Here is a 17,733-nt window from a genome sequence, read left to right on the forward strand (position 1 = left end):
ACAAGCCCCTGCCCCCCTTTAACCTCCTGCCTTTCTACCTCTATCCCAGGGCTCCCCCACCCCAGGGCCTTGTACTCCAGCAGAAGGCCAGAGTCACCTGAGTGGTCAACCCCTCAGGTGTGAGCGTGAATCAGACAAGGTTGTGAAGTAGGCCCCACCTAGGCGGGGAAGGAGGAAGGAGCCTGGATTTCTCAAGAGAAAGGCAGGAGATACAGGTGAGCTGGGGTTTCTGCAGTTGAAGGCGGTGAGCAGGGTTTGACACAGGCGGAAACGCAGAGAGCAGATCAACAGGAGGGAAAATGTAGTCTCAGCAGCGATGTTAGGATATGCAAATTAGAGCACCATTAAGGCCCCATAACAGCTGAGTCAACTTGAAAATAAATAAATATTTAAGACAAGAAAGCTGCTGTTGGGAGGGCTGTGGGGAAGCAGCCATGTGCACACTGCCAGGCTACAGGAATCTGCTTAACCCTGCCTAGAATGGGATCTGACATTGTGCTGCAAGAATCTAAGACTCTGGTCGGGTAATTATGATTGGGAGACTATAAAAACAATCCGAAATACCATCAGCACAGTCGGAGACGTTCACGGCAACTGTATATCGCGCCGAGGAAGAGAAGTCTACTTTGATTGTGATATGGTGTGATACACCCAACACAGTTGGAGACGCTCGTGGCAACCGTATACAGCGCCGAGAAACAGAAATCTACTTTGATTGTGGTCTGATACAGCAACAGGATGAAATGTGAATGGGCGCAATACACCGACCAATCCAAGGAAGTCACGTGAAGTGACAAAATTAGCCCAAAGAAATGTGTAGAGCAGACTTGCAAACAGACGCCCACGGGAACATCAGACGCAATCAGGTGAGGAGTCTGAACAGTACAAATTGTTGCTGGGTAATGTTTGTCCTATCAGACTGATGAGGACAGTTTAAATAATAAGGACTGATGCCGATCCTGCCCAGGATGGGGAGCCACAGATCAGATTTCCTCAAGGTACAAGACCCAGGGCCAAGGTCCCATAGCCACAAATAAGCGCAAGCCCCAGGCATCTGGATGAAGACAAGAAAGGAACCCAAACAGCTAGAGAAGGGGCAGAAGGACCCCAGAACTTTATCTGGACAGCTCTGAAACACCTGTCACAGAAGGAGTGAAGTCACCCAAATAAACCCACACGGTTTAACCTTCAGCTTTCTCGAGGCTGACTCTTATCTCTGTATGAGCGCTCTCAATTTTACTAACACCACATTGCAGCAGCTTCGAGGGGGATACCGGGGCTCTTTATGGGCTAGCCTAGGAACCCAGAAACCATTTATAGCATTGTTTCTATGGAAATGTGTTTCAAGCTTTAAAAAAAAAAAAAAAACTGAGCAGCTGACAACCCTGGGGCACACACGTGGTCTCTAGATTAGGGAACTGAGATGGGCTGGTCCTGAGCTCAGGAAGATGGCTGCTACTTAGATCCTGCAGTAATTAATATTCAATCACTATCAGTGAGCAGAACCGAGCTCACTGTCGGGATAGGGTGAGGATGGAGCCGGAGCACCTGGGAAGGGGCATCATGTGCCAGGAAGAAGTGATGGACCCTGCCTCCAATCACACTCACGAGCATTGCTTGCCCCAGGAGACATGAAACTAGCCTGACTATCCCGCCTGAGCATCCAGGCAAGCCGTGAACCCACGCTTCTTCCAATTCCTCTTTGAACCCTGGCAAACCTCCAGCCACAAGGCCTTCAATCTGATCACAGACCAAACAACTCCCAGGTCTTCGACAGTTCTGCAATTTGGTTCTAGCAGACGTATGCTTAAGATAACAGGGTCCTAGATAGGCCTTGGACAGAACCAAGCCCCCTCTCCAAGTTCTGTTACAGAGGCCCTTGTTTTAGCAAGCTCCAACCTGCCCAATCAAGATCCACCCAGAGCTCTCTAGCCCCACCCACCCTAAGACTTCAAAAGCCCGCCAACCAGTCTCCATTTCCTGCTGGGGTCACAATCCAGGGCTGGTCACAAGGAAAGGACAAAGAAAGGGTCTCTGAACAAAATTAGCATGTGTCATTAAAGTTCCCACTCTGAAGATGAGGCTACACCTAAGGGGCTAATCTGAGAATGGCAGGGCCATTGTCAGGGCACCACAAACTCAGAAATGCCCTGATTTAACAAGGTGGTCAGGAAAAGGGCGGCTCTCAGCTGCAGCGCGGCAGTAAGTGGCCAGCTGGTGACAATATGGGGACGCAGACACTCTCTTTGATAAGCCAAGGGTGGACTGGAGGAAGGTGGAGGCTTCGTATGGCCAGCACTAAAGAACAGCTAACTCCAAGTTTAATACTAAGCCATGAACAACAGTGGACACACCCAAGACACTACTTCACTAGGGCCCCACCTGGCTGACACTGGGCCGTGGAGGTCAGCTGGTGGAGCACACCCTCCCGCTACCAATTAGAGAGTGCAGAAGACAGAGCTGGCTCTCGCCACCTGTGGCTAGGGCTTGAAGTGAGTGGGTGGCTCAGAGTCTCAAGGGCTATAGGCTCATCCTGCTGGCTGGTTCCCTGGAAACTCAGCTGTGAGTGACCTTCTGGATCTCTGAGCCACCTGGGGTTGCGGGAACCCGCGCTGTGAGCCCTGAGGTTACACAGTTAGTCAGCCTGTGTGGTCAGGCCAATCTGAATTCCCCAGCCCCAGCGTGCAGCGACAGCAGTTGATAAGCCAGAGCAGTTGGGCCTTCCTGACGGTAACAGATGGGAAGCTCCAAGGCCCTCCCCGACTTTCCCACCCATTCCCAAAGTCTTTGATGTTGCAGCCTAAGCTTTTGAAAAGTGTAAATGCTATACATCAAATACACAAGCACTCCAAGCAGAACCTCTTCACCTACACCCAGCGTTTGCACTTCGTCAATTCATACTATGGCCAAGCACTCCAGATTTTATGATTCACCTAGTTCATACACAGGCAGTTTCACGTTCCACTGATTTTCACCAAAATGTATCCACATTCCCCCATGAATTAGCATCATCTTCATATTAATGCAGCACAATACTCCCCAGAGTCCAGGTATCATAAATCATGTAGTCATATGAAACCCTGAAGCCGTGAACAGTTTTCTTTTTTTTTTTTAACAGTTTTCTTGTTATGTTATTAGACTGTCCTTTGCAACAGACAAATCCTAGTCTGCCCTAGTTTCCTCCTCCTCCTCCTTCTTCTTCTTCTGTATATTTGTGCTTTTGCCATGGGTGTTGGGTCCCCTCCCCTAGAACTGGAGTTACAGTTATGTGGGAGCTGGGAATTGAACCGGGGTCCTCTGGAAGCGCAGCCGGTGCTCTTAACCACTGAGCCATCTCTCCAGCCCCTTGCTAATTTAAAACAGTATTGCCACACATACCTTCATGCCTATAACTCTCTGTTCTATTTTAGAACTACTTCCTTAGAATTAATTCCCAAGAGCAGCCCTAAGAGGTGAAAGGTAGTTAGCATTTTTTTTTTACAGCTTCAAGCTTGGTATTTAAAAATATAGATTGTTCCCTGTGAGTTACCAGGATTGTCTATTTTCCAAAGTTCTCTTGACAATACTCTCAATTCCAGCAATAGGGTACACCCCCCCTCACCCCGCCTCTGCCACCCAGTGCTAGGATTAAACTCAGAGCTTTGCACATATCTATCACTCCTTACCAATGTGTGTGTGAGTGTGTGTGTGAGTGTGTGTGTGAGTGTGTGTGTGAGTGTGTGTGTGAGTGTGTGTGTGCACAGCCAGTATGTCCCAGTGATCCTCCAGCCCATGCCCAGACCTGGGTTTGAAAGTATATATGGCCAGGCCCAACCTTTTATGGGAGTGTTGGAATCCAAACTCAGGCCATCATGCTTGTACAGCAAGTGCTCTTACCCGCTAAGCTATCTTTCCAGCCCCTGGATCTACTCTTAACATGCATGTTTTCTGGAGTTGGGGAGATGGCTCAGCAATTAAGAGCACTGGCTGCTCTTCTAGAGGACCCTGGTTCAATCCCCACCAGCACCTACATGGCAGTTCACAACCCTCCGTAACTCCAGTTCCAGGGGATCTGACACCCTCATACAGACACACATGCAGACAAAATATCAATGCATATAATAAATAAATAGTTTTAAAGGGCATGTTTTCCAGTTTTGTGGGCTGGACATCTGGAGTCATATTCCATGACCGAATGCCCTAGAACATTGGAGCTGGCACGACTGATTTGTTGATAATATATATGGATATAGAATTGATACAGAATGATAGATATTTAGAGGGCTGAAGAGTAGAGGGCCGGATGGAAAGACAGAAGAGAAGGCACCACAGAGATAGAGACTGAGGCTGTGTCCGCACACTGGCCATCCTAAGATAAGCCGAAACCTCTCTGGACACCAGACTCACACTGGCTGCCCCTGGTCTGATCTGTCAAGAGCAAAGATGGGCTCCTAAAAGGCAGAGGAAACAGCACGGTCTTCCGGGGTTTGGAAATCTATCCAGGAACAATGTAAGGCGTGCACTCACCACTGGAAAACAAGGAATGCACTCAAGTTCTGCCCAAGGTTGCCTCAGCTTTGAAAAAGACAGTTCAGTTCAGCAACCATGGTAAGGAAGATGCTTCCCACAGTACTCTCCAAGGGACATACAGGCCCAACGTGTCTATCTGGGGAAGGACTGCCTCTACAAGACCTCTGGTTCCCACGCAAGGCACCATGGCAACCACCTGGCAGGCAGCATTCACAGGCTTGCGGCATCTCCAAATGGGCAGGACCTCACGTGTTTCAAATCATTTTACAGACACACAAGGGCCCCACATTTCTGCTTTGTGGCTCATGCAACACTCTGAAGTCACTGTCAGGAAGACAAGTTTCTCCCCACCCTCTAACAGGAAGAGCAACTAGACTGAGCAGGGCCTTCCTCCGAAGGCGACCTACTCTCTCCCGACAGTGGGCTGACCCGTTCTCCCTCATTCCCTCCGTGTAGAGCCAGCAGACTGCCGAGCAAGAGAACTGAGGGGCCTCTCAGGGCAGCCAGGATGTGTGCTTCCTCAAGTGAGAAGGCAAGACTGCTACCTTTAAACCAGTTCCTCGCCAGAGACACCAGGTCAGACTGGGATGAGGGGGGCACTGTCTGGCAGACGACTGACTCCGCATGCACACTGAAGCACCTGACCACCAGGTCCCCTCCCACTGCACCCAGAGCCCCTCAGGCTGCCCTAGTGTCCTCCCTGTGAAACGCCTACTGTGTGCCAGACACAATTCTGGGCCAGTGAGACTCCAGGCACACCAGCATCTGACTCCAACATCTCACAGCTGGAAAGGAAACTGATGCCCGGAACTCAAAGGAGGTGGCTCAAAAGGGCGGTGTGGAAGCAGGTGACATCTAGCTGGCTCTGTGGACCTCTGCCAAGAGGGAAGAGAGCAGGGAAGACGTTCCCCACTGAGGGAACAACGAAGGGCAAACGCAGGAGTGATAGAACCAGGAGCAAGGAGGACTTCCTCCAATGGAAAGGATTATGCTAAGGCAATAGGGGTGCAAGGGAAGGTGGGCTGGATCTTAAGGGCCTTGGTGCTGTTCTGAGGAAGGTGGGGTTTCTCCTGCAGGATGTGGGTAGCTCTAAAGGCTGTTAAGGAGGGTGACATGACCAAAGCTGTATTTTAATAGAATAACTCAGGTCCCTTGAGGCTTCATTTCCGCTTTAATGTTGCTCTTGACACATTTTATTTCATCTGGATATATGGGGGGCCAGTTCAGTGTAAATTAGCTCAAAGTCAATATGGCCAGGAAGGCAACCTTTCCCCCACCAACCTGGCAATCCTGACCCCCACACCAGTCACTAAGCTTCAGCATCAGGAGGAAAATCCTGAACCACTACTGATGGTCGCCACAGCTAAGCACTGCTAAATCCAACACTGCAATTTTCTTTTCTTTTTTTTTTTTTTACAGATATTAGTTCATTTGTCCAAGGTTCCTGGAACCAAATGACCACATTTTTTTTTTCGTCAAGGAGCCCTTGCTTCAGAGAGATAATGGGAGGACAAGAAGGGGTCTGGAGTTCACAATCACTTTTGGAAAATTGAACAAGGATGTGGCAGGCGATGCTGAGGGCCCAGGCAGACAACACCCTAGCGCCTATCTCAGGAAAAAAACGCTCAGTAGAACATTTAACCTAGACTGATATCTTCAGAACTGCAGGGTGCCCACTGCTGGGGTAGCAGAGACCTCCACCGTTTCACTAACCAAACCAGAGGCCAAACACTAACCTCAGGTCTGAAAGCAAGACGGTACCCTCCCAAACTCCTAACGATACTATGGGTCTCCCGCAGCCTTGGGAGAGGAACAGAATTCAAGTCGTAACTGTTACCGAGAGGGCGCCATACCTTGGCGTCTGTTCTCAAGGGGCAGCGCTGAAGGTTTCCAAATGCAGTCAAATGTGCCGGCCTCCCCACACGCTGGGCTGCTCACCCTTCCCCACTGGAATGGCTCCAGTTCCAGAGAACAAGCCCAGTCGCTAACGAGACACTTGGCTCTCCAGAGCACACAGGAATCCTAAGGCTCAGCCGAAGGTTAAAGATTTGGAAAGATGTCCAAAAAGATTATGATCAAGAGGTGGATGTTTTAAAAGCCCAAGAGGGATGTTCTGTCTCTCTCTCCCACATCCAGCACTTCCAAACAACCTAATCTAAACACTAGAACGGGCTCGGGACTCGGCGGGACATCTGTCTACTTAGCACGTGTACCCCTGCCTCGGTTTCAGACACCTGGCACTGAGACCCAGGGGGGGGCAGAGTTCCACCCACCACTGGAGAAGCCACAAGTTCTTGAGCTTGGCACCTGGGGACCAGCAACCAGCATGCAAAAACCTAAGGTAAGCTGAGCTGACTGAATGCCCAGCCTAGAGCAGCAGTTCTCAACCTGTGGGTCAAAATCCCTTTGGGAGGTCACATATCAGATATCCTACATGTCAGATATTTACATTCTGATCCATAACAGCAGCAACATTCATTTCATGAAGAAGCAATGAAATAATTTTACAGTTGGGGGTCACCACGACATGGGGAACTGTGGTAAAGGGCACAGCATGAGGAAGGTTGAGAACCACTGGCACAGAGACTGAGTGGTACCCAAAGGCAGGGGAAGTTCAGAACTCATTCTGGAAGGGGCGGTGCCATGTACCATGCGGGCCTGCTCTCAGCAATAATCCCGGGCCAGTGTCTTCATCACCGCGGCTCTGATGCTGGCTATCCAACTTCCCACAAATTCTGATTGATTTCTGAACCTTCCTCCAGGACATTCAATGAGACGCCAGATAAGCTTCCAGTAAATTTCACTTCCGCTCTGCTAGGGTCACCTTCCATTCGTAGGCCCGAGAACTGAATTTACCTTAGTTCCTCCCATCTACACACAGACCCCTGTGGCCCATAAAACATTTCACTCAAGCCTCTGGGTTTCAGTTGGGGATGTAGCTCTGTGGAGGATGTTGGATGCTTGCTTGGCTAGCACACGTTAAAACCCTTGCTTTGATTCCCAGAATTGGGGGGTGAGGGGGCAAGGGGAAGAATGGGAAGGGAGAGAAGAGCTTCCTCTATTTTTCCCCTGCCGTGAAGAACCTAATTAAAACACCTATAACCATCCCAAAAAATCACAGACACCTGAGAATAATCAATGTGGCAAGTGCTATAAAGTCCGGATATAATTCTGGCTCTCAATCTGAACAAACACCCTGCATTAAAAGTATTAGTATTGTCAGGCAGTGGTGGTGCACACCTTTAATCCCAGCACCCAGCACCCAGGAGACAGAGACAGGCGAATCTCTGTGAGTTCAAGGCCAGACTGGTCTACAGAGCTTTTAGAAAAGCTACAGAGAAACCCTATCTCAAAAGACAAAAAAACAAAAACAACAACAGAAAAAGTATTAGTATTAGGGCTGGAGAGATGGCTCAGCAGTCAAGAGCACTGGCTGCTCTTCCAGTGGACTTGGGTTCAATTCCCAGCAGCCACATGGCAGCTCAGAAGTATAACTCCAGTTCCAGAGGATCCAATACCTCTCCATACGTGCAGGCAAAACCAATGAGCATTTTTTAAAAAGTATAAAAAAGTATTAGTATCAGAAATAAAAAGCATCCAGCTGCCTTGGACCCTCCTCCTCTACTTCCTCACCAGCTCAGAGGAAGGTGGACTTGAACCAAGGAAGCCTCGGTTGTACATTCTGCATACACACCATCTCGGGGCAGGTGAGGGCCTGCATTTTTCAGAGAAGCACACATGAGATGTCCCCCTCCACGGCCAAGCCTCAACACCCTAATTCCTTAACCGATAAGTCTTTCCAACGCCCTTCCTTGACTTCCCAGTGATCAATGGCGTGTTTGCTTTAACCCAATTTCAGGAACACTCACGAGGAAGTCTCGCGAAGTGCAAGGCACCCTCACCTCGCACACAAAATCAATCCTCGTTCTCATCAAACGCCCGGCTTTCTCTCCCTCTGGCTTTCCTGACATCTCATTTTCCTGTTTTCTTCCTTCCTCACCTCACCGCCTTCTCGGTCTCTGCAGCCACAGCCCTTAACCAGTGATCTCCCCACTTCCTCCTTAGATGATGTCATTTTTTTTCTGTGAGCTCCCATTGCTTTCTATGTACTGGTGATCCCCCCAAAATCTGCTCCCGAATGTCTAACAGACCAAAGAGGTTAGAGGGATAGCCAGGCTTGTCTGGAATGACAGCCATCATATTTACCTAGAGGCTGGGTCTTTGGAGTAGCCTGGTGGAAAGTCAGGTGGGTTACTGGACTGGAAGGGCCAAACCCCACAAGCCATATTTGGGGGTTTCCTTCCCCAGACCAGTTTGTCCTCCTCTCAGACATCCCACAGGCTACTCCACCTCAGTATGACTAAACTCACCTCAAATCTCCCCCTAAAATTAGTTTTCCCGTCTATGTCTTGAGCAGAAATCTGAGCTCACCTTTTAGCTTCTTCCTTGCATGGGTCCCTCAAGCCAACACCCTGACGTCTCCTTGTCCGTCTTCTCCCTCTCTCAGGGACTGTAATATCTCCTCCACGCTGCCTATTGGGCCACCTTCCCTAACCTCCAATTAATCTCCAGGCTGCAGCGTAAGGAAACCCTCATCCACCCACACCCCTACGCAGCTTCGTCCCCCTCCCGCCGCCATCTAGTTCTAGCTGCTCCCCACAGTAGTCTCAGGAGCGGTCCAGACCTCATGCTGGCACAGAAAGTCAGCCCCTGGCCTGGCTGCCCACGTCCACCAGTTCTCAGCGGTCTCTGCCACTCACAATTTGTTCAAGATAAAGTTTCTCAGTGTAGTTCTGGGTGTCCTGAAACTCAGGCTGGTCTTGAACCCAGAGATCCACCTATTTCTGCCTTCTGAAGGCTGGGACTAAAGGCGAGCACCACCACTGCCTGGTGAGCCTCGTCTTCAATTCCACGGCAGCCTGCACAGCACACACACCCTGCAAGGTGTGATGTCTTTCTAGGCCTTTCCTGTCTCCACTCTCCCTTGACCCCAAAAGAGTTAACTAGTCCTGAACACTGAACTGTCCCCTCACAGACTGTAAATGTGGACAGGAAGCCTGAACTCTTCAGCACTGGATCCCAAGTACCACGGTACCTCACTTTCTCCATCACTGTGCCCTCCGGAAGTGAGTAGCGTGAGAGAAAGAATGCAGAGAGAGGGGGAAACACTGTGTAAACCACACAGTCGCAAAATTACCTCTACTATGGCTAGGACCAATTTTCTTCTCCACAACGGGTGAAGTCAGATTCGAAATGCCATCTGCTAGAGCCCCTCAGAGAGGCGGTAGAAGAAATCTTGGGCCTTGACCTCCTCTAGTGTGAGACAAGGTCCAGGCATGGCTGCTGGCTCCTAAGGTACCCCAGAGAGGGTACGCCGGAGAAGACAGACATTCAGATTGGCCACTTCTTTGCAAGCCTCCTGTTGGCCTTTAGAGGGAAGGTCAAGGAAGGGTAGAGGCAAGGAGAGGGTATACAGCAGGCCACAGCCTTAGAGCCAGGCAGCCCTGAACATGGCGGTGTGCCCTCTCAGCCCCACATAAAGGACAAGCAACCCAAACATAAGGTTTTCGTCTGCATCCCAGGTTTTCAAACTACAGTTGAAAACCTGCTCTGTGGGTCTCCTTCCACTATCAGCTGTGTACCTATTCAAAGAGCTTTTGTTGCTTAACCCCACATATATTTTTTAAATGTGTAGCCCAGGCTAGCCTCGAACTTGTGATCCTTCTGCCTCTGCCTCCTTCAGCAAATCCTACTGGCGTGCGCCACCACAACTGGCAACCCCATATTATTTATTTCCTAACTTAGAGCCCCACGATCTTCCCACAAGGCACACAACAATGGGCTCTTGCCATGTTCATTTACATGATACAAATTCAAATAGTCAAGTTTATTACAAGGAAGGAGGTGAGCAGGACAGGGGAGGGAGCGAAGTGGGGGAAAGATAGAACACAGTAGAAGAAGGGGAAAAAATAGCCATGTAAACCCTTGTTCCAGTCAAGGGGAAGCATGGGCTAAGGAGCCCCGAGCTTGCTGAGATGGAATATCAGCATACTGTGGGACCTGACAGCATTTAAAGTCACCCCCATTTCACACCACACACCCCTCTTCATCGGGTGTTCGGTCTTGGCTACTGCTCTGCTTTCTTTAAATAGAGGTTAAGACAAATTTCAGTATCAGGAGCCCATATGATCCAGGCATCGTGGTGCATACCTGATCCAGACACCGTGGTGCATACCTGATCCAGGCACCGTGGTGCATACCTGATCCAGGCACCGTGGTGCATACCTGATCCAGGCACCGTGGTGCATACCTGATCCAGGCACCGTGGTGCATACCTGATCCAGGCACCGTGGTGCATACCTGATCCAGGCACCGTGGTGCATACCTGATCCAGGCACCGTGGTGCATACCTGATCCAGGCACCGTGGTGCATACCTGATCCAGGCACCGTGGTGCATACCTGATCCAGGCACCGTGGTGCATACCTGATCCAGGCACCGTGGTGCATACCTGATCCAGGCACCGTGGTGCATACCTGATCCAGGCACCGTGGTGCATACCTGATCCAGGCACCGTGGTGCATACCTGATCCAGGCACCGTGGTGCATACCTGATCCAGGCACCGTGGTGCATACCTGATCCAGGCACCGTGGTGCATACCTGATCCAGGCACCGTGGTGCATACCTGATCCAGGCACCGTGGTGCATACCTGATCCAGGCACCGTGGTGCATACCTGATCCAGGCACCGTGGTGCATACCTGATCCAGGCACCGTGGTGCATACCTGATCCAGGCACCGTGGTGCATACCTGATCCAGGCACCGTGGTGCATACCTGATCCAGGCACCGTGGTGCATACCTGATCCAGGCACCGTGGNATATTCTTTACCTTACTTACTAACTATCCCACCAGTGACAGATTCACCCTCAGGTAGCCCTACCCTGCCTGAATCTCACCTGGGCCACAGAGTTTCTATGAGCATACGGGACCCGCTTTGAACCCCTCCCTCATCGTGCCAGTGCCGAGAGTGCCCATAACGCTGCCCTATGTTAACCAGCCGTCCCAGGATGCCATGTCTATGTTGCTGGACCTTCCCTTCATGTCTCTTGGGAGCTGGGACTGTTTCTCTATCTTCCTGGTATTTATCAAGCCATATTCTGCACCTAGACTACACTAAGTCACTTTGCCGGCCAACTAAATGGTTTAGAAAGCTTGTGGGGAAGGGCTGGAGAGATGGCTCGGTGTTTAAGAGCACTGACTGCTCTTCCAGAGGACCCGGGTTCAACTCCCAGCACCCACATGGCAATTAAAGTCAATTAAGGGATAAGGGTATAGCCTTAGCAGTAGTTAGCATGTGTGAAGTTCTGGCTAGGATACCCAGGAAAGAGAAGGGAAGCAGAAGGAGGGAAGGGGAGGGGAAGGGAGGGGAGGGAGAGAGGGAAAGGGTGGAGAAGGAAGGGGACCAAGTAAACTCAGTGAGAGAACACAACAGTGAGCAGCCTGTTAAATACACATCCTGCTCTTTCTGAAGACTGCCCTTCCACCCCTGAGTTTTTCTTCCTAGTTTCTTCTTTTTAAATACTGCGCGCTGTCCTAAGGAATCTTTGGCTTAGAGAAAGACATATTGGACCCGATCCCTGTGATGGCTAAGACGATCGGTGCAGGATGGCCGATGGGAATGTCTGCTCAACAGCTGTGTGACCTTAGAGGCATCTCATCCTCTCTGCGCTCTGGCTAAACACGACAGCTCGAGCACGCACAGCTTCTGCAGTCCTAAACCTTTAGCAGCTCTGATCCTGGAGGATGCTGTCATCCCAAGTCCATTACTTTCTGAAACAGCAGATTCAGCTCAGAAACGGTGGTCTATGAAAATCTTAATCCCACCAGTATGGAGCCATAAAGAATTTCCGATCAAAAGTGACTCCGGTGTATTAATTGCAGCATCGTTTGCTGCTGCGGGGCTGGCAACAATCCAAGCAACTCTGTAAGAGGCCAGTGGCATTCACACAGCAGAGTACAGTCTAGCCCCTGGGGAAAGTGAAGCAACCTCACACAGACTGGCATAGAACATTCTCCAAACGTCTGTGCATGGATTCATAGTTTCCCCTGTTTGCTAAGGCTACCACCGGGAAGAGTAGCTGGAAAAAGGTCAAGCTGAGTTGTCTAACAGGGAGAAACACAGGGTTACACGCAGGACAAGCGTTAGATGGGAACCTCTTTTTCAAAACTTCTATAATCACATTTATCAAGTTTCCCAGTTTTGCATGTGTGTGAGAGAGAAGTATACCTGCATGTGTGTCCATGTTCACATGCACGGGTGCACATGTGTAGAAGTGTGTACACACATGTAAAGACCAAATGTCAGGGATTTCCTTCACCTTCTATACATGACGGCAGGGTCTCTCACTCGGTGCCAGAGCCCACGGTTTCACTGGCTAGCGAGTCAGTTTCCCCAGTGATCTCATCTCTGTGTTCCAAGTACTAGAATTTCACATGGGCCATTATGTCCTTAAGTGTGCACTAGAGTCCAAACTCCAGTTCTCAGGCTTGCTCGGCAAGTGCTTTGTCACTGAGCCACCTCTCCAGCCCCTATACTTATTAATATTTTATTATAGCTCCTGGGCTTGGTGTTTTTCTTAAGAAAAGTCTTCTTTCTCATAGTTAATGCATACTTTTTTAATTCTCTTTATTATATGTGTATATTTGTTTGTATGCATGTGTGCATAGCAATCTCTTTTGTCCATGCTGAGATTATTTTGAGACTTATTTTATACCATGTAACTTATCATTTGAATTTTGAACTGTGCATGTGTGTTAGCTTCCCAAATAGGAAATGGAAAAGTGAGGGAGAAGGAGGCTCTACCAAATTTTATTTCTAACTAAAATGTCAAAGAATCTACCTTAGATGGTATATTTTATACTATGTAAATTATATCTTGAGTATAAAAGAAAAAAGAAAAATCTTGGGCTGGTGATATGGCTCACTGGGAAAAGGTAGAGACGACCCTGAGAACCTATCTAAAGGTAGAAGGGGAGTACTGACCTCAAAGTTGTCCTCTGACCTCTGACCTCCACACAGCACCATGTCACACACGTGCATGCCCATACTCACACATACACACATCAGATACAATTTTTTTTAACATCTAATTTACGAGTCAAGGTTGCAAGTCACAGCCTGAGAATTGGGTGGAGGCAACGAATCCTCGCCATCAAGTCCGGTGTTAGAGCTTAGCCAGGACCACCCCCTTTGAGACACAGTTTTCTACTTTAGCCTAGTTTTATAGGTCAGTCCCTGATCGCACAAAACAAGCCTGCAGCCACCTGGGACACAGCCCATCTCAAGTCTTGCCTCAGGTTCCCTCAGAAAGCCAAGCAAACCTAGGAAGTAATCTCTCTGCCCTTGGGACAGGCCCAGGGCTAGCAGGGCATCGTGGATAGGACAACCCACCCAAATCAGGTCAAGGAGGAGTGAGACCCAAGGCCGGACAGATATTGTCTGACACCCAGAGGAAAAGTCGTGCTAAACATGGAGAAAATAAACAAGGCAAAAAGTCAGAAGGAGCAGAGAGAGGCAGGGGAGGCAGGCCTGGAGATGTGTTTGCAAGACTCGGAATCATGGTGTTGAGGCTTAGCTTACATGCAAAAGTAAACAAATTAAACTAGAGCCCTTTGTATCATTACCATCATCATTGCCATCATCCCTAACATCATCCTCACCACCACCATCATCATGACCACCACCATCATCACCATATTTACCAAGATGTCCTGTAAGTAGAGGAATATATATACAAAACAAGAGTGTCTAAATTAGTTCTAAATCAATGATTTTCATCCACCTAAAGATACATTTGAGAAGCTCAACAGCTATTCTGAGCGAAGCCATGCTCAAAGGAGAAGATGAAAACCCTTCCACCAGGACCAAGGTTCACTTCAGCAGAAGGCCCCAGTGGATGTTACCAGAGTCCCAGGCAGAAGCCCACAGGGTGGGGGCAGGGAAACGCTAAAGGAAGGAAACACAGACTGGGCGGGAAGAGAGCAAAACTGAGCCAAGAGGAAGAGAGGAAGAGGGAGGCACTCTGGGCCTCCAGAGAAGCATGAGAGGCAGGAATGCTTGCCACCAGTGGCTGGACAAACACCCACAGTGGGTCACTGGGTCAGGGCTGTGATTTGGGACAGAAGAACGACAGAGGCCAGACCTCTCTGTAGAAGGCCCTGACTACCAGCCCCGAAGAAGTTTGATCCTTACCACGGAGACAGTGGGGAGCCATTGAAGGCTGCAGAACGGGAGGAGGACCCTTGCGAACAGTCATTTAAGAAAGATTACGGAGCAGCCCTTTGTCTGAGACTTATTCAAAACCCTGTGTGTATTTCAAGTGGCACTTAAGACACAAAGTCCTAACACTTTGGCCCTATGTCGTGTGGACCAGAAAAAGAAGGTTTAAGGCTCTCACAAAGAAATGCCTCATTGAGAAGAAAAACCAAGGAACCAAGCCTGTGGTTCAGCACAGACAGCCGCAGCATCTGGGCGACTGCAGTGCTCTCTTTAGAGTCTGGAATGTCCTCTTCGGCAAGGGCTGCTCAGCCTCCTGTTTTGGAGGTAGGTTGTTGTGTCAAAACACTGCGTTGTGTGGGGCCTGAGGCAGCCAGAAGCAGCAGAGAACTAGGAATAGCAGTTTCAGCTTACACTGCAGAAAAGGCCTTCTGCTTCTCCAAGAGCATTTTGGGGGTTCTGCTTGTTTGTTTGTTTGTTTGTTTTTGTTTTCTTCTGGGGTTGCTAAACTACATAATCTCACACACACACACACACACACACACACCCTGCATTTCCTATTGGAGCAATAAAAGTTGACTCAGAGCTATTTCTAAGTGCAAGGCAAGGCGGCAGGCGGTGCCGCTTAGGGGGCTGCGGAGTCAGTGGCAGCATCTGCTCTAAAACAGCATTTGTGTAAGGCCGGTGAGGAAGTCAGGCCTGGGCTGCCACCACCGCAGGGTGAATTCTGCAAACAGAGGCAAAGCCTAGTAAGCCAGGGGCAGGGCCTAAGTTCTGTGTGAAGCTCAGCCAGGCTACACTGGAGAAGCAGACTGCTCCAGAGCACACCACAGTTCCAGGGAGCAGGACTTGCAAGGGGCCCCTGCCTTCCACTCTGCCAGTCAGTCGCACTAGGAGAGACTTTAGGCATTTCTAGTCTAGTCGTGCAACAAGGACAGGATAGATCATAAATGCAGAGTTCTCTTTCTCTGGGGGTCAGAGGGGAGCATGCTCCTCCCACTAACCTTGGCATCTCTAGGACCTCGTGGTGGCAGTTCTGGTCAGGAGATAAGGACCTTGACAGACAAGTTCTGAAAAAATTCTATATCCCTAGAACAAGGGGGTTGCGCAATTCAAGGTAACTCCTCCCATTGTGGGGCTTTTGTTCTAAATCTTATTCCCCTGCGGCTACTGTGGGACTAGACTACCCAGAACCATCTTGAGTTTTACATGCCTTCCGCCAGTCTCTGAAAGCACACAGATACCTGCCAAGGACTGTGCCCGAATGTTTTGGTCTAACAAACGGTCACTATGCCAATGGCATACAACCCGCACAAGACAAACCAACAGTTGGCGTCCAAGTCAAACTCCACTGTTTAGCTGGGGACACCAGCTATGAAGGAACCCTAGCATGCCAGGGGCACCGGTACCTGCCACTCTGAGAGGCTGAACCGCTCATGCACTTCAGGGAAGAGCACTGCCTGGTGACTCCTCAGCCCAGGACAGTCTGTAAGACTGACATCTGAGGTGACAGAAGGACAATCTTGCACAAACCCAGCACATGCTTCTTGGCTGTATCGTAGAAGACTTATGTTGTTCCTCTCCTACAGCTGAAGCTCTCAAGAGGAACCTGTTGGCCTTCTATGTGCAGGGCTTGGCCCCTGTGGTGGTCTGGATGAGAAGCGCCCCCACAGGCTCATATACTTGAATGCTTGGTCCCTTCTTAGTGGAACTGTTTGGGAAGGATTATGAGGTGTGGCCTTGTTTGAGGAGGTGTGTTGTTGGGAGTGGGCTTTGAGTTTTAAAAAGCCCATACCAGGTCCAGTGTTCCCATCTCTCTCTAACTGTTCCTTGTAGATCAGATGTAATCTCTCGGCTACTGCTCCAGAGACATGCCTGCCTGCCTGTCACCACTGGTCCCCACCATGATGGTCACGGACTCACCCTCTGAAACTATAAGTCCCCAATCAAATGCTTTCCTTTATAAGTTGCTCTGGTTATGGTGTCTCTTCTCAACAACAGAAAAACAGTCGGCTTCCTGCAGAGCACCATTTGGGTAGACAGAGGACCCCTGACCTGGCCTGGGCTACAGGCTGTACTCGGGACCTCACTAGAGAAACCGCGTGAGTCACCACCCTCTCCCCCACACCCATCGACAACACAGACACAGAGTCTCGAAGGCCCTGCACATTTCCTTTAGGCACTAAACAAGCTTCCCCTTTGCCCAGAACACAATAAAGGAATTAGGACCCACCTAAATCTCTGCAGCTGATACTTCAAGGCTCAAAGTCTGGCTGGCCAGCTCAGACATACATGACCTGTGATTCTTCTTTATAGCCAGCCCCAATCCTGCTACCGGTGCAATTCTGCTAATTCAAACAGCCCTTCCGTTAAGGCAGGGTTGATAGTCATCTCCTATCTCCTTTTCCTGCTGACGTCATCCCACATTTTCTCAGGACAAATGAAGGTATAGTTCCTGGCACAATGTTCAGCCTGCCTAGGATAGTCTATAGTAAGTACTAGAAAACGCCTGCTCTCCTGAGTAGGCTCCGAACTCTCAGGAGATCAGCAAGTTATCAGAGGTTAAGGGAAAGGCAAGGAAACAAACCAACCAGCCAAAGTTAAAGAGTAAAAAGAATTCAGGGACTATAGCTCAGGCCCAGATCTGTCGTGAGCATTTGCAATGCAAATCTGCGTTTTGTTCACCACCAAGATCTTGCACAATAGCGTGTGTATAAACATCCACGCCAACAAAGCCTGACTGTGCAATCACGCTGTAATTACAGGCAGGCAGGAAGCTGCTGCTGGGGACTTCACCATTCAACCTCTAGAACATCCCCTCTCCAAGTGTCCACGGCCTGTACACATTCCTGCACACATCACCACGTCCCTGCCGCAGCTGCAGCTTCAAGCACAAACCAGGGAGCCTGGGCGCCAGCCTCATGGCCTCGCCAAGACCCTCGCTAC

General features: G+C 49.7%; 1 protein-coding gene across 3 annotated transcripts in view; it reads right to left on the bottom strand.

Annotated features, from left to right (window-relative positions):
* Positions 1-17,733, bottom strand: part of Mideas (mitotic deacetylase associated SANT domain protein) — a 67,754-nt gene that overhangs the window by 48,946 nt on the left and 1,075 nt on the right. The gene's annotated exons all lie outside the window — the stretch shown is intronic.

Source organism: Alexandromys fortis, unplaced genomic scaffold (genome assembly GCF_014885135.2).
Source record: "Alexandromys fortis isolate MF-2015 unplaced genomic scaffold, M_Fortis_MF-2015_v1.1 scaffold_159, whole genome shotgun sequence".
In the NCBI taxonomy this organism is placed as follows: Eukaryota; Metazoa; Chordata; class Mammalia; order Rodentia; family Cricetidae; genus Alexandromys; species Alexandromys fortis.